The sequence below is a fragment of the Desmodus rotundus genome, chromosome 2 (assembly GCF_022682495.2).
Source record: "Desmodus rotundus isolate HL8 chromosome 2, HLdesRot8A.1, whole genome shotgun sequence".
Classification (NCBI taxonomy): domain Eukaryota; kingdom Metazoa; phylum Chordata; class Mammalia; order Chiroptera; family Phyllostomidae; genus Desmodus; species Desmodus rotundus.
Window position 1 is genome coordinate 197,892,555 of NC_071388.1, and position 22,690 is coordinate 197,915,244.

General features: G+C 41.1%; 1 protein-coding gene across 2 annotated transcripts in view; it reads left to right on the forward strand.

Moving 5' to 3' along the window:
• Positions 1–444: 444 nt before the first annotated feature.
• Positions 445–22,690, forward strand: part of ACSL3 (acyl-CoA synthetase long chain family member 3) — a 58,320-nt gene continuing 36,074 nt past the window's right edge. The window contains exons 1-2 of one of the 2 annotated variants that reach the window (XM_024564269.4): positions 445–690; positions 15,891–15,951. The gene's annotated coding sequence lies outside the window, so the exon portion shown is untranslated. The remainder of the gene's footprint in view (positions 691–15,890; positions 15,952–22,690) is intronic. The other variant, XM_024564270.4, reaches the window with a different exon arrangement.

Below are 22,690 nucleotides of genomic sequence, written 5' to 3' on the forward strand. Positions count from 1 at the left end.
CCGGCAGTCCGCACCGCCCGAATTCGATAGGCCCAGCCCCGCACGCGCCACCGCCCGCGGGCCAATGGGCGGCGGCCTCTTTGCATATGCAACGAGCGCCGACCCGGGAAGCGCGTCCCGGGCGGTTCGGCTCAACAGACGCTGGTGTGCCGGCGCCGCGTTGAGGTGCTGCAGTTGTCGCTGCGCCGGCACACCAGCGTCTGTTGAGCCGAACCGCCCGGGACGCGCTTCCCGGGTCGGCGCTCGTTGCATATGCAAAGAGGCCGCCGCCATTGGCCCGCGGGCGGTTCGGCTCAACAGACGCTGGTGTGCCGGCGCAGCGACAACTGCAGCACCTCAACGCGGCGCCGGCACACCAGCGTCTGTTGAGCCGAACCGCCCGGGACGCGCTTCCCGGGTCGGCGCTCGTTGCATATGCAACGAGCGCCGACCCGGGAAGCGCGTCCCGGGCGGTTCGGCTCAACAGACGCTGGTGTGCCGGCGCCGCGTTGAGGTGCTGCAGTTGTCGCTGCGCCCGGGACTGGGACGAGGCGGCGACTGCGGACGGGACAACCGACGGTCGCCCACTCGCTGTGCGGCCGCGGTGGCTGTGCCCCGGTCTCCAGCAGACGGCGCGGGACGTGAGTGCTCTGGTACGCAGCCAGGCCTGTGTGGGCCGGAGGCCGCAGGAACCGGAGCCCCGGCGCCGCGGTGAGTGCGGCGCCCATTGTGGAAACACCAGGGGCCGGTTGGCTGTGCGGCCTCCGTGTGCGACTGGGGTGGGCCCAAGGGCCTCCCCGGCGTAGGGGATGAACGTGGCCTACTTGGGGGCCCCGACTCCCCGGTGGAGCCGCCGAGCCCGGCCCCGGCGGTGTGCGTGCAGGCAGCCGCGGAGTCCCGAGCCGGCCCGCGGCGTGGGGACACGCTGCGGGCAGAGTGGGAGGCGCCGCGGTCGGGGCTGGGAAGTGGGTGACGTGGGGCCTCGGCCGAAGCGCCCACGTGAGCCGGGGAGGGGGGTGGGGGGAAACCGCGGCCGGAGGCGCGCCGCCGTCCCGGGGTGGGAGGATGCACGGGGTCTCCGGGCGCTTTGGGGGCGGGGCGGAGTGGGGTGGGTGCTGGCATCTCGGGTTTGCCGGGCTGTGACCCGGTCCTCGGGAGAAACTGAGTGCTACGGCTGGGAAAACCACGTCGGAGGGTTGGGTGGGGATGTCTTGCTGCGGGGTGCGAGAAGAAATTGGGTGTGTCCGGTGGGTCGACCTTGGTATTTTTTCGGCCGCGGTCTGTGGTGGTGCGACGGGGGTTAAGACTGATCGATGTTTTGGGGCTGAGAGAGAGTTGGTTTACTTTTCCCTAAATGCGTTTTAATTACATACCAGTAATAGAATGTGTAGCACGGAGGGCGTGCTTACTACCAGCAGTCCTGGGGGTAGGTATTATCAGGCCCGTTTCAGAGATGAGGAACCTGAGGCAGTGAGTCATTGAACTGGTTTGCCCAGTCCGGTTTTAAAAAATGTGCTCTCAGCTACCGCATATATGGCTCCTCAAAAAATAGAAAGGTTGGAACAGTGGCTTTAAAATTATATGTAAGCAAATGGTGATGGAAGGAGACTTGACTTGGGGGGTTGAACACAATACATTGTACACATGATGCATTGTGGAACTGTGCACCTGAAACCTGTATAATTTTGTTAACCAGTGTCACCCCAATGAATTCAATAAAAAAAAATTTATATGGAAGCTCGAGAGGGACTAGGCCTGGTGAAAGTGATTGCAACTGAGTAAAATGACAAGTAGTTGACATTTATTGAGCCTTTATTACATGCCAGGCACTGTACTAAGTAAGAGCTGTACGCATGGTGTCTTTATACTGTTAACAACCGTCTAGGGCAGAGAAACTGCAGTCTGGACACGGACACGTTAACTTGTCCCTGATCACGGCGAGTGAGAAGAGAAGGCGGGATTCAGAACATCTGTCTGAAAATCCAGAGCTCTCAGAGTATCTGCTGACTCTCCTTGGTGGCCGGCTGAATGGTTGCCCGAGCGGATTTTCGTGAGGGTGGCCAGCAGACCTGCGGTTGGGTGTGATGCAGCCTTTCGTGATCGCCACAACCTTGCGTTCCGCGCGATCAGTCCCCGGGGTTGAAGGGTGCCGCTGAGTTGCTCCTGCAGTGTTTCAGGTTGTTACTGGAAGAGGTGTTGGGAGTCTGTTGCACAGACTTTATTCTTTTGTTTCTGCATCTTCCTGTGCAGGTCTCACCCTTAGGGATGAGTAAGGCTTCTGTAGTCATTCTGGCCTTTTCTCATCAGACTTGTCCTGGTTTCTCTCTTCTACAAAAAGTTGATTCTATAGGATGGATTGTTAATGGATGTGGGGCAGAGAGGTCGAGGTGACAAGTCACCTAGTGTCTTTTGGTGTCAGTTACTGGATTTATAAGACATTTGGACTGGATAATTTAAAGCTGAGCTGTTCTGTGAGTCTAAAAATACCCTCCTTTCAGGAAAAAAGGATAGAAGAAATGAAGGGTGGACAAATTATGGTGAAAATCATGCTGTGCTGGATTTGGGGGAGTCAGATCTTAAAGCTCTTTCTCATTGCTTATGTGCTTTCCTGCTGTCTGGTTCTGCTTAAATGGTTAGTTCACCCCTCATTCAATTAAGTGCTCGGTTAGAGCCTTTTACCTCCTGTTGTGTGTCAGGCAACATGTAAGGTGCTGGGGTACAGCAGTGAACAGAACTGGTGTGATCCTTGACCTCACTGAAGAAACCACAAAACCAACATGAAGCAAATCATCATAAGAATAAATGTATAATTACAAGTTAGGATGTGCAGTGAAGGAAAAGAGAATGAAGATTATAATGAGGATTGTGATTTAGATGGAAATGTAGTCTAGGCAGTTTTTGAACTGATACGGTGAGATTTTACTAGAATGACAGTCATTTATTCTGAGGCTGTAATGAAATGTACCTAAGGGGTTTGAGAACTTTTGAGCAGTATTTCATTTCACAGTGTCTGTTCCTAATCAGAATATCACTCATATTGCAAGATACGAAAATGAGATAGGGAACTTTTTCAAGTAGTCATTCTGCCTACCTTCAGGGTACTTAAAGCTTAAACATTCCTGTAATGCTTACATTTTCCCCTCTCAAAATGCACCTTTGGGAAGCAAAAATCTTTATGCGATTCGGAATTGAGGCGGGGATTTGGATGTTTTCAGCAAAGCCAGGCCCCAAAAGGTGACAGGATTTTCTGACTTGAAATAAGAAGCATCATAATTATCAAAAGTACCCAGCACAGTTTACAGTTACAGAGTAATTCTCACTTCAAGGAGATAAAAATGATGATATGATTTGGGAAATATAATCTGTTAAATACATGAATATTTCAGTTGAATATGTATTAAACCAGTACAAACGATTCATTGCAATACATTTACTGAAGGCCATTTGCATACAAACAACTGTGCTAGGTGTCCCATGTGGAATAAACAAAAAAATGAACTTGAGGAAGTCCTTACTTACAAGGCTTCTATTTAAAAAATACTAATGCTCAGACTGTTTTTTCCCCTTTTTTCAGAGTACTATCATGTTAGCTTATTTGATACTCTTAATAGCCTTATATAATGAGCAAAAATATTGAGAAGATGGAGATTTGGAGATAAAATCTCAGACGTGGGGATTAATAGTATAGGGAAGGGAGAAGGAGATGTGATTACTACTTTGCCATTTTGGAGCCATCAGTGTGGAGGTGATGGTTGAAACTTGGTGTGGGTGAGATTGTCTATGGAAAGACTAGAAAAAGAACAGGAGGAGGCCTGTGATGGAGCTAGGGAAAGGAGGCTGAGTTTGCGAAGGAGCCCAGAGGAGTGTCCAGGGAAGTGAGCGGACAGCCAGCAGCAGGTGTCCCTGCAGCCAGGGGGGAAGTGGGTAGTACTGTGGAATGCTCCTGTGAGAGGCAAACTGAGTGTAGTCCATTGGATTTAGTGACTGGGAAGGTGTGAGTTGAGTGGGAGAGGTTGAATACAGATGAGAAAATGTTACTTGTTGATACCAAGTTCCTGAGAGGCTGGGAGGGGATGGGATCCAAAGCACAGCCTGGGGGGAGGGACACCTCTTCTGTAGTAACAGGAGACAGGCCTATCATTGAACTGATAGAAACCAGTACTGTTCTCATGGAGCCCTAAGCAGTTTCCAAAAAATTGCCAAGAATTGTTAAATTCTCAAGAAAATCAGCCCACTGTTAGTTCACTGAAGACAGTCTCTTTGAACACCTTTCTACAGAAGCAGTTCTCTTCTTCCTTCCTTTGTTCTTTCTCCTTTCTCTGTCCTTTAACTGATACATTAAAATCTGCACATATTTAATGTGTACAGTTTGATGAGTTTGGGCATGCATACACCTGTGCAGCCATTACTACCATCAAGGTAATAGACAGGGTCATCACCTCCAAGTTACCTTATACCTCTGTTTGTTTTGTTTTTTGTTTGTTTTGTTTTTCTCTGACCATCAGAAGTAGTGTTTTGGTGAGTAGTAAATTCTGAATTTGTTGTGTGAGTAAAGCCATTATATAAATAAAAGCATACATCACTTAAGGGAGACTAAGAAATATTAACCACTTAAGGACAAGTAGTGAAGCTGTGTGAAGATGCATACAAGATGTGTTTAATGTTGAGAGAGCAGTACAGAGGACAGAGTAGCCAGGGAATGGTCAGCTGAGCAAAATGAGACATAGGTTGGATTTCAAGAAAAAGTTGTGTTTGAGGAAGGTAGTCAAATGGGCAATTGGGGAAGAGCAAGATTGATGGGTAAAATTGAGGAATCAGCTGTATGGGGGGACCAGGGAAGCTGTGAGAATAAATCACATCCCAGGAGGGAAGTGGAACTCAAAGCTTGGATTGGAGGACACAGTTAAGTCCTGGTACAAATTCGTCTATTTATTGATTCCTTCAAGTCAGAAAAGTAACTGTTGAATGGATGAAAGGTCCTAGTCTGAGCAGCCAGCAAGTGAAGACAACCATGTAGGCTCTGAGTTGTTACAGAAAGGGCATAGGGGTCTGGCCCAAGTCTTTCTAATCCTGCTGCTGTGACGATCCTGTGGCCCCGCCGAGTGGCACTGTGCACAGCAGGCCTGGCAGTTGGCATTGTTTGGCTATTTAGCCTGTCTGGAGATCAGTTCCCTTGTCTGTAACACTTTTTTGCTCAAAAAAGCTATGGTCTGCTTCTCCATCAGTGTTTTTTTGTCTTTACCTCCCTTTAGCTCTCTCCATTTTACTTGGTTCAGGCTTTTTGTTTTTCTGTGCCACATTTCTGTCTTAGGTTTCTTTGAAATTTTATTTCCCCCTGTGTGTTCATTGATGTGTTTATTACTGGAATTCACTGGGGTACTTGAGTGCATTTTATTGGATACTAACTACCCTGCCACATAGATAGATAGTCTTAACCTTTTTAATATTATTTTAGTTCCAAATTGGTTTTGTAGGTATCTAACTTTTTCTGCATCACTGTTTCTGGGTTTTAAAATATTCACTATCATTTTGGCAAAAATTATAAAAAGTTCCTACTTTAACAACAAAAATTTGTTATTTTTACTTATTTTACTTTTATTGGGATTGCAGTGATTCTCATTGTGGACCTTGACTTTGGTTTTTTTACTGTAAGACTAAAACAACTGGAAACCTTGTCTTCCCCTTGGAGACCGACTTGATCTCTGGGCTTGATAACCTCTTGTTTGGAGGAAGGGTGGGGTAGTTACCTCTTTCTAAGGTGAAGCAAGGACTTTCTTTTAGTTCCATAGAAAACCAGAATGAATTAATCTTAGAACTTTACTTGACAATTTTAATGTAAACAGAATTAACACTAATTGAAACTATACCAGATGAAGCATAATACACGGACTCATTTTTTACATATTCTCAATTACTATTTTCCTAAGTCATTTTCCTTTTGTATTACAATTTTCCGTATTGCTTATGTGTTAGGGTCTAAAAATTTGTATTCATCATTTACTCTGAAACTTGGTTTGACTTGTAGGCTGATGCTTGCTTACACAGCATAGCACCTCCCTTAGAAATTCAAGATATTTAATCTGTATATCATTTTCCTTTTTTTTCCTGTTAATTAAAAAAATTTTTTTTGATTAGAGAAATCGATTTGTTCTTCCACTTACTTATGCATTCATTGATTGATTTTTGTATGCACCCTGACTTGGTATCATCAGGATGATGCCCTAACCAACTGAGCTACCTGGCCAGGGCCTGTATATCACTTTCTGAGGCACAGAAAGAACACCTGTTCTCTCCAACAGCATCCGAAGCTGGGTGGGTTGTGGGAGGCAGTGACTGGCAGGTAGTGAGGTCAGAGAGTCAGTATAAGGAGAGATTGTCGCGGTCCAGAGGAGTGACAGGGTTTGCACTTTGTGACCACACAGTTGCTTGAATCCCCAAATCACCTGGTTCTACCTCGTTCTAGTTTTGTGACCACAGCAAATCACATAACCTTGGAGCTTCAGTCTCTAGGATAAGGATGATGTCTGCTTATGGGGTACCTTTGCTCTGGAGTGTGCATTCAACCCATCCCTGGGTACTGGAAGAAAATGTTAGAACTTTTATTTCTTATTTTTAAAAATTTCTGTATTTTATGCACAGTATAGTAGAACAATAGTACGTATACTCAGTATCGAAGGCACACATGTTTGGAATGCCGACAGTTTTTGCCGACAGTTTTTACCAACAGGGTCTTGTGATCCTTTGCATTTTGAAAAGGTGAGCTAGCACATAAAAGCTAGGCCGGTGCTTGGAGGCTTATTAGTTTGGGGGCAGCTTTAGAGATGAACTGAGTTTGGGATGGGGTTGAAGGGCTTGGGTTACTTGGCTCTGGGAAATCAACTGAAGGGTGTTGGATTTAGGGAGTGTGTCTCTGCAAGTTCATTCGAAAAATGGTGGACCTAACTGGCATGTATAATGATTTGAATTATTTTGTGAAAGTCTTAAACTGTGTAATCTTGCGCTGTGTCATGTGTTGTCACATGGTAGAAGTTTGGATGGGATGTACCCCAGAAACATGAGTCAGTATTAGGGAATTGCTCTTGATGTATGGATAGTTTATCCACAGATAACTGAGAGCTGACTGTATGTATGAGTTAATGATGCTTATTTATATTGTATGATGCCAGAGGACCGGCATGTTAACTGGAGGTGATTAGTTTTGTGTTTCCTGTTGATTCTAAATAGCTTTATAAATTACTAATTGAGTTTGCTATTTTTCTTTTCAGGTAACTCTAAAACATGGCGTGTTTCTTTTGGGCTCGTCTGGGGAGAGTAGCTGGTGTAAGGTATCCCTCCACTGCAAAGGTGGCTCTGTGAGGACAGGGACTTCTGTGCTTTCGTCATGGGTGCCTACCCAGGGCCCAGCGCACAGAAGATGTGAATCAATCGTTGCATCTCTGCCACCTACGCCTAGCAGTGGATGTGAGATACTCAGTAACTGTTTGTTAAATTGAGTTGAAAAATATGTGCCTAATAGCAGAAGAGTTTGGGAAGGCCAACAACCTGATGTTAAAATGACCAGTATGTACTTACTAGTGGGGACTCAGGAATTCTCTCAGGGTGGACTTATGTTGATAAAATATGTATTTGAATAGCTGGCAGGTTGAGTAACATGTACAGATAAATTTAAAAATTATGTGATCACGAATGCAAAAAGAATGATGGATTGTCTCAGGCCAGACCAAATGCTTGTTGTACTTTCATGTCATACCCACTTGTCACCTTCTCTGTAGCCTCTGACACTCTTGACAATGTCGTCATCCACCCTTATGTCTGTCTTTGGCTTCTAGGACACTGCTCTTGGCTTCTTTACTTTTCTTAGCTGGCTTTTGTAGTTTGTCCTTAATCCTTTTATGTTGTGAGTGGGTATACAGTTGACTCTTGAACAACTTGGCAAGAACCCTCCTGCACAGTTGAAAAGCCTCGTAACTTTTGAGTCCCCCAAAACTTAACTATTAATAGCCTACCATTGACAAGAAGTCTTACCAATAACATAAACAGTTGATTAACACATATTTTATGTTATTATATATGGTATTCTTACAATGAGGTAAGCTAGAGAAGAGAAAACGTTATTAAGAAAGTCATAAGAAAGAGAAAATAAGTTTCCAGTACTATATGTATTTATTGAAAAAAATCCATGTGTAAGTGGTCCCACGCAGTTCACATCCTTGTTTTTGTGGGATCCTGTGGTTTTGACTTTAATATGGATAGAATCAGTGATGACTTTAAAATCTACATCTGTGGCTCTGGAGCCCAGTCCTGTATTTCTGGCAGTACCCTAACTACCTCTTCTGGCCATTCCTCACACTTCATAGCCAACCCTCTGCACCTGCTCCCTCATGTGTATCTGCTCTTTCTCCTGTTCCCTCATATCTATGTAAGAAATGTTGACATTAATCTTTGAAGATTACAGTTCACACCTCCCCATATCCTGTTGCTGGTCTTACCTCGGAAAAGTCTCTGCAGTTGGTCCTGCTGCTTCTCTAAGTACTGCCGTAAACTCTGGGCCTTCTCATTCTTCACTTGGGCTCTTGTAATAACTGCATACCCGGACTCCTTTCTGGTTTGTTTTCTGTGGTGACCCAAGTAATGATTCTGAAAAAACAAATTTGGTCAGATACCTTGCTTAAAAGCCTGTCTCATTCTATTTACAACATGTTTCTATATTCCATTTGCATTTCTAACTTCCCCCATATTTCCTGTGTTCCAACTATCTCAAGGTACTTGAGATTTCTCCTTCTGTGCTTTTTCGGTGGCGCTGTGTGTGAGGCAGGAGTGGAGGGAGGTATCAGAGCACACTGGGACCCTTTAGAGCTGTCTGTGGGACCAAGGAGGACTTCACATAGAGGCTTCAGCTGAATGTTGAAGTTTGCATTTACTTTGACAACCTTTGTAGCCTCTGGGCAAGTATGCACTAAGTATTCTCAAATTTTAGCTGATCTTTGGATGTCTTCTTCTAGGTAAACTTTGGGATTAATATATCAGGTAATCATACAAAATAAGTAACCAAATCCTAGTAGGATTTTGTGGTTGGGATTGTATTTGGTTTAGAGGTTAATTTTGGTGGGATTGTAATTATCCTTTCTACCCAGGAACTAGCCTGTCATTTCCATGTAGGCAGATCTTTTAATATCTTTTTGTAGCATTTTTATATGTATGTATTATATATACACATACATAATACATACGTATATGTCTACATATGTATTATATATACATATATAATACATATGTATATGTTTACATGTGTGTAATATATATATAATTTATATTACACATGTTTAAGGTGTATACATTAAGTGTTTTAAAGTTGCTTTCGCTAGTGTGACTAAGATCTTTTCCCTTTTCATATTCAACTGGTTATTATTAGTATATAGGAAAACTACCAATTTTGAATATGTACCTAATATTGAGATATCTTAGTGACTCTCCCTCTGGTTGGATAGTTTCAGGTGGTTCTTTTGGATTTTTCTTGTCAGCTAATTAACTGCCAACAGAGATGATTTTGTGTCTCCTTTTCCAGTATTCATACCCCTCATTTCTCTTTCTCATTGTTGCATTGGCTAGACTGTGGTGCTCTCCAAAAGAAATGCAGTGAGAACCACAAATGTGGGCCACATGTGTAAGTTTAAGTTTTTAGTAGGCATCGACAAGGAGAAAATTTTGAGGGGTCCTAAATTAAATTACAGTAGGCCAGAGGGTAGAAGGAAGAGGCAAGAAGGGGTTAATCAGTTAACAACTCTAAGGCAAACCCAACAAAAGACTGCTCACCTCCTGAGTGTCTGTTGGAATTTTAGATTAACTTCTAGGTGACTGTTTCCACAGTGAACTAAAAAGAGGGAGTAACCAGGCTCCGTGGAACCCCAGGAGCCTCCTGTTTACACCTGAGTGCACTGACTGCTGCATACAGCTAATGCAAACTTCCATATGCGCCCTGCTGCGCCAGAACTAGCCCCCCACCCACTGTTTCCCCCACCTGCTGCACCTGTCTCAGAACTACCCTGTTCCACTGTTTCCCATCTCTTTGTCAGTAGCTAACGTAAATTCTTTCAGAGCAGCCTGCATCTCTCTTCCCCTTCCTTAATGTATACGAAACACTCGCCAGCTCCAGGCGGGAAGACATGCTAGCCTTTCCCACCTAGCTGTGAAGCTGGTGCTTTAGACTTCATGTCCCAGAAACCTGTCTTTTTCTTACTAGCAGTGGCCTAATAAACCCTTCCCTTTTTAAAATTTTTTTTTATACATTTATAAAGATTAATATAGGCCTATATTTAACCAAATGGTTACATATGTAGTCATCATACCTACAGTGCGTTTTTATTGATAAACCCTTCCTTTTGAAAAGACTTTTAGCCATGGTAGTTAATAACAGCCTATTAAATAAAGTAAAAAGAAACAGTAATTTTAATATATTTTATTTAATTCAGTATATCCCAAATGTTATCATTTCAACGTATCAATACAAAAATTATTAATGAGATGTTTTACATTCTTTTTAGTTCATGCAGTCTTTGCAATTCTGTGTATATCTTATCAGGGGTATCCAAACTTTTGGTGTCGCTGGGCCACACTGGAAGAAGAGGAGTTTGCCTTGGGCCACACATTAAATACACAAACACTAATGAAAACAAAAAAATCTCAGTGTTTTAAGTAAATTTACAATTTTGTCCTGGGCCGAATTCATAGCCATCCTGGGCTACAGGTTGGACACCCCTGTTACATTCAGAACACATTGTAATTCGGACAAGCCACGTTAAGAAGTGTTCAGTAGCTACATGTGGCTAGTGGTTATAGGGTTGGAGTTTTCCTTATGGTCATAGCCAAATTGCTTATGTTGTTCCTGACTTTAAAGGAAATTACCTTTGAGTATGACGTTTGCTGTTGGCTTCTGGTAAATATGTATACTTTTATTAAGTTAAAGGTGTTTTTTTTTTCTTAGTAAGAAGATCCTTTTAAGTTGATTAATTTTTACAGTTTTTAAATACTTTAAAAAAAACTGACGTGATCACATTACACCTTTCCTTCCCACTTAAACTATTAAAATATAGAGAATGATAGCAATAGAGTGGATACCACAGGTGGTATTCAAAAATATGTTTTGTCACTGTCCCCATTTTGGAAACAGAGCTCCTAAATCATCTCAATGTCCTGATAGGATTGTCTTTAGTCAGATTGAAGGTGTCACCCCGCTTTCCCTCTGAATGTACCTGCAGGAAAGCGGGGTCTCTGTGGCTGCTGTCTGTGAACTGGACTCCTTAAATCATTCTTTTCTGTTAATACGTTGTCTTTGTGTGAGCTAAACAAACAAACAGAAGAACTCCTTTTGACCACATCTGAGTTTATGCTAATGAAGGAATGTAGGGTTGGGGTTCCTGAACAGCCTCAGGATGGGATGGTCACCTGAAAGACTGAGAGATGAGAGGGTTTGAACTTTTCGTTCCACCCACAGGCCTCTGTAAGGAGTGAAGAGGCTGGAGATGGAGCTCTACACGACTCTTACATGGTGAAAGTCAGTCAGCCACCGGGCTGGCAGGCAGGGCCGGGTGTGGGGAGGTGGGGTATCTGGAGAGGGTTGGAAGCTTAGCCGTGACCCCTCTTCCCTCCATCCCTTGCCTTATGCATCTCTTCCATTTGTGCCTAAGTTGTATTCTTTATAATAATTTGGTTAAAACGCTTAGGCCAAAATTCAAAATGTCAGTGTGAAGTGATCAAAGGTTTATTGATCGGGAAGAGGCAGACAGAGGAGATGGGAGACTTCCTGGTGCTTCAGATCCATCTTAAGAAAGTACAGAGTTCAGGCTTCTTTATGTCAAGGGCAGGGGAAGTGGGAGGGACTAGAGGTGATTGATTAACTGTAGATTATCAGGATGCCTGCATGGGTCCGAGAAAGATTGTACTATATGATGGGAGTTCAGTCCAAAGTTCCTGCAAATCTTTGATAAACAAGACATACTTTGCTTATCTCCTCAAGCTGCAAGCAGAATTCCTCTAACGTTTAGCATGTCTATATGCAGGACTAAGCAGAAGCTACTAACATGAAGGCCATGGGAACAAGAAGGCTTGAACAGGATGCAGAGAGGCCGAGCATTTCATTTCACCCTTTTCAGTAGAGTTGTAGGTTAAAATTCATTTCCGTCAGAACTTTAAAGACATTGTGGCCCTCTGGCTTCCAGTGTTGCTGAGACATCTGATGCCAGTATGGTTCTTATTCCTTCACAGAAAGGGTGACACTGTATCCTGGTTTTTATGGAACACCCCTAAATTAGGTCTTCCAGCATATGCTCTTAAAATGTATCATTATTTGTTGATGAGCTCCAGAATCACCGTATTTGTAGGTGACCTGGTTTTTGTGTTTTGGAAGCTTTTATGATATTCTTACACCTGGTGCTCTGAGAATTCACAGGGCCGGGTCTAGAGGGCAGTTACTGTTTTCTTTTCCCACTTTATCTGCTGGCACTCAGTTGGCCCTTTCATTCTGAAGTCCATCGGCTCTGGGATATTTTAGTGCAGAGTGCTTCAGGAATTTCTGCCTCTTCATTCTCTTGTTCTTTCTGGACCTTCTTTTAGTGGAACTAGGTCTTTTGGATTAATTTGACATCTTATTTTTAAAAATCTTTTTGACTCCTGCTTTCATTTTTTGCTTTCCTTTCTGGGAAAATATCCTCAACATCATTTACTAATACATTTGTTGGCTTTTTAATTTCAAGTGCTATTATTGATTTCCTAGAGCTTTTTCTTATTTTCAATCCTTCAGTATAGCATCCTTGTTTCATCCATATAATAGCCTCTTATATTTTGAGAATATTAATTTTATATATGTATGTTTAAAGTGTTGCTTCTATTTCCTACATTGTCTATTTCCATTGAGTTTTCTCCTTCCCCCTTTTTCTTTAAAATATTTTTTTGTTTAAATGTACTAGAGAGAGAGGAAGGGAGAGAGACATCAATTTGTTTTCCACTTACGCATTTATTGGTTTCTTGTATGTGCTGTGATGGGGGATTGAACCCACAACCTTGGTGAATCAGGACAACGCTCTAACCAACTGAGCTGTCTGGCCAGGACCTTCTCCCCTTTTTGTCTTTGTCATTTGGATGGGTTTTTCCTCAAATATCTGCTGATCTAGAGCTACATTTTCTGTCTGGATTTTTGGTTTGGGTATATCCTCCTGTTTCTAGTGTCTTTTTCCACTAATGAATTCCGGATATTGGCACTAGGTTTAACGTTGTGAAACAGATGGGGTTATGCCGTTCTCCTGTGTAAAAAACCTGAATGGTTCTTCAGAGACCTGGGTGATGTTTGAACCGCTCAGCACTTACTTAGCCTGGCGTGCAGGGCAGTGAGACACTGTGTTCGATTCCTAGAGCTGCTGTAACGCCATAGGTTTGGTGGCTTGAAACAATGGAAATTTACTATCACAATTAATGAAGGCCAAATGTCGAATCAGCATTAGTGGGCTGAAATTGAGGTATTGGCAGGGCTGCGGTCCGTCGAGGGGCTCTGGAGAGGAGCTGTTCTTGCCTCTTCAGCTTCCGTGAGGGCCGCATTGGTGCAGACCCAGTCTTCCATGCCAGCATCTTCAAGTCCCACTGCTCAGTCTTCACATCGCCTTCTCTGTGTGTGTCAGATCTCCCTTTGCCTGCCTCCTAGAAGGACACTGTGATGGCATTTTGGGCCTGCCAGATAATCCAGAATCGCCTACTCATCTCAGAATCATTAACTTAATCACTCCTGCGAAGACCCTTTTCCCAAATAAGGCAACCTTTATAGGTTCCAAGGATTGGGGCACTGATACCTTTGGATTCATTTATCAGCCTACTACAAGGACTTAGTGTTGTCATAAATGCCCTTTTCTTGGATAATATCTCTGTACTTTTACAGACACTGTTGCTACTGCCACTAGTTCTCTTACAAGATCGACTCCTTGGCCAAAATCATATGGATCCAGTCTACTCATCACAGTCACCCTTTTTGACTTTCTCTCCTCCTACACAGAGGACTGTGTTTACCTTTTTTAATACAGTCTATGCACTTCTCCAGTAGCTTTTGACATGTCAAAATCCCATCTGTCTCTACACTGGAGTAGGAACTTTTCGAGTACCCTGAAACGAGAATCATTAGGTATGGAGCCGAGTAGGGTATACATTTAGCAAATATTTGCTCAGGAGATGCAACATTTATTGAGGGCCAGTTAAATACTAGGGTCTCTCATGTTTTGTCACTGCCAAAGTTTCTCCAAGGCGCATTTCTCAGAAGGGATTTACTAGGTCATAGGAACTTACATTTTCAGCTTTTGGTAGATGCTGCCAACTTGCTCTTCAGAGTGGCTGCACTTTCCCAGTGATGGCAATAGCTGTCTTGTTTGAGTTATTTATTTTTTATTTACAGAAATTCTGCAAATGTTATAGATATGAATTTTTATGTATGTTGTCCTTATTTCTGTAATACCCCCCCCCCACCATGGACAAAATGATAGATGAACAAATGAATGAACTTGTGTAGAGTCGTAGCTACTAAGAAACATCAGGGATTAAGGCCTGTTTTTATTTTTTAAGTATATCTGGCTGCCTTCCAGGGAATGAGGAAATTAATTAACTCTGCTTACTAGCTCTGTCAGTTTAGGCTGATGTCAATACATTTTAAAAATAACTGTGTTGACAGCTAACTATTTCCCACCTGACTGAGAAAATCATTGAGATAACGTGTAAAAGTGTTGTGTACACAGCAAAATACTGTTTATAAATATTAGTAATTCTTTTTGACTGTCATCCTAATGAGTGAATAAACTTGATATACTTAAAAAGTTTTGGACATACATTAAAAAAAAAGACTTTTGAGAGCAGTTTCAGGTTCACAGTACAATGGAGAAGATAACAGATTTCCCATAAGCCCCCTGCTCTCACATATGCATGGCCTCCTCCATTATCAATGTCTTCCACCACAGTGTTAGATTTATTATAATCGATGAATCCACATTGAAATGACATAGATGGGTTTTTATCACCCAGAGTCCTTAGTTTACATTAGGGTTGACTCTTGGTATTATATATTCCGTGGATTTTGAGAAACATGTAATAACATATATCTACCATATGGAGTAGTTCCACTACCTTAAAAATCCTCTGTGCTCTACCTGTTTATTTGCTTCTCCTTAACCCATGGCAACCCTGTACTGTCTCCACATTGTCCATATTTCTAGAATGTCATATAGTTGGAATCATACAGTATGTGGCCTTTTCAGACTGACTTCTTTAACTTAGTAAAATGCATTTAAGGCTCTTCCATGTCTTTTCCTGACTTGATCGCTCGTTTCTTTTTGGCGCTGAATAGTATCCCGTCCTCTGTGTGTACTGCAGTGTGTCCAGTCACCCACTGAAGGACGTCCTGGTTAGTTTTATGTTTAGGCACTCATGATAGAGCTGCTGTAAACATTCGTGTGCGGTCTTTTCCGTAGATGTAAATTTTCAGCTCCTTTGGGTAAACATCAAGGAGCTCGATGGCTGGATCCTATGGTAAGGGTATGTTCAGTCTATTAAAGACTGCCAGCCTACTTCCAAAGTGGGTGCACCTTTTCCCATTTCCCCCAGTGATGAATGGGAGTTCCTTGTGCTCTGCCTTCTTGCCAACATTTGACGATGTTAGTGCTTTGTGTTTTGGCCATTCTAATAGGTCTGTATTGGCCCATAGTATGCTTTTTTGGTGAAAATTACACGGTAAAATGTCATTTGCTAGTATGATTTCCAGAAAAACTCAGCAGGAATTCTTCTGTGAGGTTCGGAAGTAGAAATGTCTCCAGGAAAAGGTGAATGTGTGACTCTGATTCACCAGACCACAAGTAGTGATGCTTGTCTCCGTGTGTTTGTTTTCACAGGTGTTGAAACAAAGGCGCCTATAGTGAAGACGCTACCAGTACCTCCTACCATTGTCAACTGGTAAAACGTTTTAATTACAAAATATCTCTGTTAGGCATAAAATAATATTAAGTTCAAGTGTGACTGAATTGAAAGTTAATTATTCCCATTTTGCGATTATAGAATTGTGAAGTTATGAGAAGGTAGCTTTCATACTAATTTTAACTCAGTACAACCCCATTGGAACATTAATCCATGTTATTCAGCAATATTGTTTACCTTCCTTTCCTCAGTTTGTTTCATTATGCATCTGTGTAAGAGTTTGAACTCAGTAGCCTCTTTATTTTGCAAAGTTTAGCACTCATTGGACTGGTATTGCTGATGCAACATATGATGGTCATTTTAAATTTGTGTGAGTGTTATTGTAAGTTTCTAACTGGATGTTTTAACAGAAGCAGGTTCAAGGCCAGGAAAAGTACAGTGGGCTTTTTGTTAATCTATAGCAGATTCTACATGTTAATTGTAGTTGTCATGGGGGTGAACTATAGCAGTTTTATTCTTTCCTTCTGAAGTGAATTAGAGCTTGTGAAATTTTGGGGCAAGAATTTAAGGATCAAGCAGCTTGAAAGATTTTTAGCATTCTGAAAAGCGAAAGTAAAATTGGATAGAACTGTTATAAGGAATAGTCCATGTTGGTAAAGTGCTTTGAAACTGTAAAACAATAAATGTAATTTCACCTACTTTTTATCTAATTTTATCTATTAGAATCAGGATTGTTGACATTTGTCTTGTTTCAGAAAATCTTTGCCCACGTTAGTTGAGTTTATTAATCCTTAAGTTTCTACTGATTCTAAAAAGAAATTACACTAGTATGTTTATTATTAAAAACTATAAACATTATCAGTGTATGTAAGCAAAAGGGAAACTTTCCTTTCCCCATGCTAGGTACTACCCCCTACCAATTTGGAGTGGGTCCTTCCGGTCCTTTTGTGTGCATATCCAAGATTACCATCTTTAAATGAAGCATGTGTAACCCTAACCTTGCCCATTGGTGTGCCATCACTTTCATTTATTTTAGACATTTCTTTCCTATGTCTTCTTGAGTGATATCCTTGGCCAAATGAAGAGTGCTTTGAAGTGACTGAGTAAATACATTGGAACACAGTACTTTCTCTATGAATTTATTTTGTGATTAGTGGGTTATGGGAAATCCCAAACTTTGAATTTCTAGGCCAAGAATGGATCAGCTGAGTTTAGATTTACATGAAACTGATACTGCAGATATAATTTACTGCATATTAAACAGTAGGTATGGCATTTATATAAATGACTACAATTACTATTACTTTATAGAGGGTCAGCTAGATTGGGGTAGATGGTGAAGTGGTTTTGGAGTTTAGTACATCTACTTAGGGGCCGGGAGGCAGTGCCTGGGAATAAAGTGACAGAGGTAACTTTCTCATAATTTTGCCTCTACTTCAGTAGGCAGCCAAAAAGGGAAAAGAAATTTGTGAGTTTTATATAGGTTAACTATATTATGAAGTAAAGTGAATTTCATGGACTGTTTGAGGAGCCCTGTGTTTTGAATTCTAAAATGTAGAACCCCTTCTCTTCACATCTGTGAACTGTCCATATTCCAAAGTCCTGTGACTAAAGAAGCAGTGTCTGCTCAGTTCCAAAAAAATGGAACTGATTCATGTGTGAGCATGTCCTTGGTGTAACTGTTAAAAGGGAGCCATTTAAATTCCTTAAAAATATGGAGAAGGGAATTTTGATACAGTTTGATTTTAATGCTCTTAGTTCATCTAAAAATGAAATGTAGAATTTGAAAGAGGACCTTAACAAATGGAATTGTGTATGAACAAATTTAAACCCAATATCATAGATATTATATAGTGTTTTAAGTCTCTTACAGATTCACAGCAAGTTCAATATTCTTTTTTTTTTTCTTAATTATTTTGACTAAAAAATGTATGTTCTGGTATCTGTTTCCCTGACTGGCTTATTTCCTTTAGCATAATAATCTCTAGGTCCCTCCATGCTGTTGCAAAGGGTAAGAGTTCCAATGCCATATGATCTCACATACATGTGGAATCTAATGAACAAAATAAACTGATGAACAAAATAGTAGACTGACAGCTGTCGGGGGTCGGGGGGGGGGCAGGGACCGAAAGAGATTAGCCAAAGAACGTCTGTGCGTAGCCCTTGGACCTAGACAACAGTGTGGTGAAGATGGTGGTGGGGGCAGGCTGCCTGGAGGAGGGCAAAGGAGGGGAAATTGGGGCCATCTGTAATAGTGCCAACAAGCTTTTAAAAAGTACATTCTGTCCAGGATACTGGTAATTCATATTTAAATATAAAGTTGACAAGATTTGATGGCCTCAGGACTTATATCACTCATCTCGATCCACATGCAGACGGAAGCAGAAAGTGTAACCTGTGCATATGGCCATGCAGTAGAGAGAAATTCTTCAGAGTGTTTTCATTTGTTTGTGAAATGATCTGTATTAGAAGTTTGGGAGGAGAGGGGACAGCAGCCTCTTTTTTTGGTTAACAGAAAAAGGTTTCTTAGAATTACACCAAGTATTCTCTTAACTCTTGAAGAAGGCTTTCTTCCTTTCTTTTTTTCTTTCTTTTTTTTTTTTTTTGTGCCTTATATTTTTAAACACAATCTAGTTTCTGAACACTTAATGGAAAAGCTGCAGAGGCTGGAAAACTGGGCGGCACATCGGAGAATGGAGGACAGGATAGAGAAGACAGCTTTTTATCGTAGTGGCTTTGACTCTGAAACCTCTTGCTTCAAAGAAGCTTTATTATTGGTAAAATAATTGTGAATTTGTGGGAAGAAGAAAATATTTTATGTAAAGAATTTAAATAAAATGAATAAGATTATATGAATAAAATATAGAAGACTAAGTATTGACTAAAGGGAACAATTGCAAGTTTAAACCTTACTCTTTTAACTGTTTAACATTTGGGTAGTACAAATAATATGTTAGTTTTGATGTAGGTGATTTATTTTATAGTGATGTATATTTCCACGATATACTTAAACTTCTAATTAGGTATGTATTTGCTTTTTTAAAGTTTGTTTTAACTGATAGAGCAAGATACAGATAAGATGGGCTTTTGGGGTGAGGTGATGAATAGAGAAAGAGATAAGGAAACATCTAAGGCCTCTTACTGAACAATGTATAAGTCCTTTGAATTGGAAGAAAAGGTATAGCCTTAGATTGGATAGTCTTAGATGGACTTAGACTGCAAAATTATCCTAAGCTCTTGTAGCTCTTGCTCATAAATGGAATAAGCATTTTTGAAGTTATGTTGAAAATTATAAATAAGATAATTTAATCTCTTTACATCCTCAAAAGCTAAATTTACCTGAAGAACTATTTTTTTCTCAAATACATATACGATGCTCTCATAGGCACATTTACTTTTTTTGACAATATTTTATATGTTTAAAACAATTATATTTAGCCTCTGGTTTTTGAATTTTCTTTTACTTTTATTTGAATCTGGGAAAGAAAATGGGTAAATTTGAAAGTAAAATTGTTAATTCAACTAAAACGACCTTCACTTAAAAACAACCTCGCCTAATTTTTAAGGAATAAACATTTTTGAATTCCCGTTCATTCTCCTAGGTATAGGTTCATGCTGTGTTAATTACAGGACTTGGCTGGACTGAGTTGGAATTACTAAGACCCTCAGTACCAACTAGCCAGGAGGATGTCATTGTGTAATCTAATAGTTCAATGTTCTGAAATGTTTATGTAGTTAGCTCTCATTAACCATTTGTAGGGGCTAATTGGAATACATAAATAGTACTAAAGGGGTAAGTAGTCCAGTTCACATTGTCTTAATACAGTCAAGCCATTCAGTGGTTGGCTAGTCAGTACGAACTGATACATATGTCAAACAGCTGCACTAAGTAGGGCTCCTGCTCCACCATTTGGATAACGTAATGGTGACTGAATTTGCCGTTCCTGTTCTCCTTCAGTGAATTAGTCCTGAATAAAAAGCTCAACTCTGTGGCTTGGGAAGGTAAGTAGAAAGCAGAGTAGCATTAGGTTTTTCCATAGATGAGGAAGCTGAGGCACAATGGCTCAGCACCCTGAACTCAGTGCTGGGGTGTGTGGCGGGGGAGCAGTTTGCCTGGGTAGGGGGTGGTTGGGGATATACCACATGACTATGTAGGTGAATGGACTACGGAGCCACCTCTGAGTGCTTCTCTGTGTGGTGCTAGGTCCTGGTGTGGGATTGTTAAGGGTGGACATAAGACTAAAAACGTTGAGGGTTAGGAAGCCTGATGAGGGTCATCTGTTTCACATGTGTGGAGTCTGTAAGTTGAATTGGTTAAATAGACTTGGTTCTGAGTTATGTTCCACACGTGTTCTCTACCTTTGGGACTGGAATGGGATTCGGAAAGTAGGGTTCAACAGTTCTGTGTCATAAACTCCCAGGACATGTAAATTTTACCCTGGGGTACTAGGCATGAGAAACAATATGTTTAGTATATGAATTTTCTTAAGAATAAATTTGGTATCATCTAACTGAAGCTTATGGAGAGATATCCACTAAACTGACTAGTTAAGTAATGATGCTAAATGGAACAGTACCAGTTTCAAATACAAGATGTGTTAAGTATCATTCTTAAATATTTTACTTACTGTTATTTTATGAGGGGCTTCATGGGTAGGTGTGTGATGTCAGCCTCATTTAGCCTCTGAAGTCGTAAATGTATTAGAGGTGAATAAGAATGGTTATGGGGAGGTTTGAGTGTTTATTATTATAAGGCAAGCATTACATTCTGTATTAACTGTTTAATCCTCTTAATATGGATATTATTCTCCACATTTTACAGTAAGGAAATTGATGTTAGAAAGGTAATTTGTCTAAGGTGACATTTAGTAAGCAGTAGAGCTAAGTGTTAAACTCAGTCTGTTTGGCTCTAGAGCCTGAGCTGTCAGTAAGAGTCCAGTTGAATTGACTTTGGTATCTATAAGCAGAATGTAAGAAATAAAAGAAAACAAAATATTAGTACACATAGTTTTGTATATACAACAAAATTTTAAGTACTATTAAAACATACATTGTGTTTATGTAGAGTGCTTTCACCTACTTTCCTTGTTCCTAATGGGAGTTTTATGAGGTACTCACTATTATCACCCCAGTGTTACAGTGAGCCCAAAGCTGGGGTGTTCAGGGACTTGTCCCACGTGACATGATGAGTAAATGGAGGGGGGCAGCGTCAAACCCAGAGCTTATTGCCGTAGTTCTGAAAGGAGCTAGTATACTGAAGATTTTTTTATATGCACTCAAACCAGTGTTGCAAATAAACAGGACCTTCAGTAGATCACATAAAGTACCTAAGTAAAATGAGTACCTTTCGGCTTTGAAACTGTGCATAAAATGGAACTTTACTCATGCCAACTATACTAACTCGCATTTATAATGCTTTTGCAGTTTTCCAAAGTCCTTTATATCAACTGCATTCCATTTTATCCTCACAGCAAATTTTGTTCATTAGATAAATGATGATAGATACATGGAAATAAAGTACAGGAATGCTATTTCAAAGGAAAAGATCAAACTTAACTACTGGTGGGGTGCAGGCTACAGTTTGTTTGCTTACTTCATGAGATTATTGATTGCAGGGTGACCAGGTTGTCCCAGTTTGGGGCTTTCCTGGTTTTTGTAGCGAAAGTTCTGTGTCCTGGGGAAATCTCTCAGTCCCAGGCAAATTGGAGTGGTTGTTCATTCTAATTACTTGCCACATGTGGTGATGGCCTGGGTGTGGGAGTAGGGTAACCATATGTCTAATACCATGCACTCATTTAAATCTGAATCCCAGTCAACATTGAATAATTTTTTGCTATTTGTCCCAAATACTGCTTAGGACATACATACTCTAAAATTTGTTCATTATTAGAAATTTACATTAAACTAAGCATCCTGTATTTTTATTTGTTAAATCTGGCAGCCCTAAGTAAGAGCAAAGGGAAATTCTGGTGTGTAAAAGTCCACCTAGCTGCTTTTTTGGTGAACCTTTTGGTGAACACATTTATCTCTTTAAGGAAGTCCACCTGCGGTTTACTTCTGTGGGGTGCGACTCTTGTCCTTTCAGCTGTGTGGGCAGGATAGATGTCTGAGGTCAGGATGAATATATGAAGCCAGATTTTGCCTAGTACATCAAAACTGATCTCTGAGTATATTGGTTTGAAGCTGTTCTCCTTTACTTGTCAGAAACTGAACCCAGATCTGAGCCCATTTCATCTTTGTTGGATCAGTCTGTCAAAAACCATCACATTCTCACAGACTACCCATCTGTCTTTAGATTGCATGTTAAAAAGTAATTTTGTTGTTGTTAAGAAAGTGCATTGGTGTGATTCAAAGTGAAAAGGAAGTAAAGGCTTTACCCATCCCGTTCTTGCACCCATTATTCATTTATCTTCTACGGAGACTATTTGGTCTGATTGGAAAAAGTTTCAATTTTTGAAATGGACCTTAGGAGTCTTCTCTTTGAATGCTTCCCCCCCCCCCCCACAAAAAAAGCAGGGGAACTTTTCCTACCTCCCTACCCCCTAAAAGTGATAGTGCGCGCGTGCGCGCGCGCGCGCGCGTGTGTGTGTGTGTGTGTGTGTGTGTGTGTGTGAGGGGAAAGTACCTTATATAGAAGAAAGAAGTGGGTTCTTTGGGTTATTTAAATCCTTATTCTTTGATGATTGTCACTACTCCTAAACTGATCTGGGAGTCCTAAGCGTTAGTAGAATAGATTTAGTTGAATTGCATCAACATTAATGGAGAGCAAATTAAAATG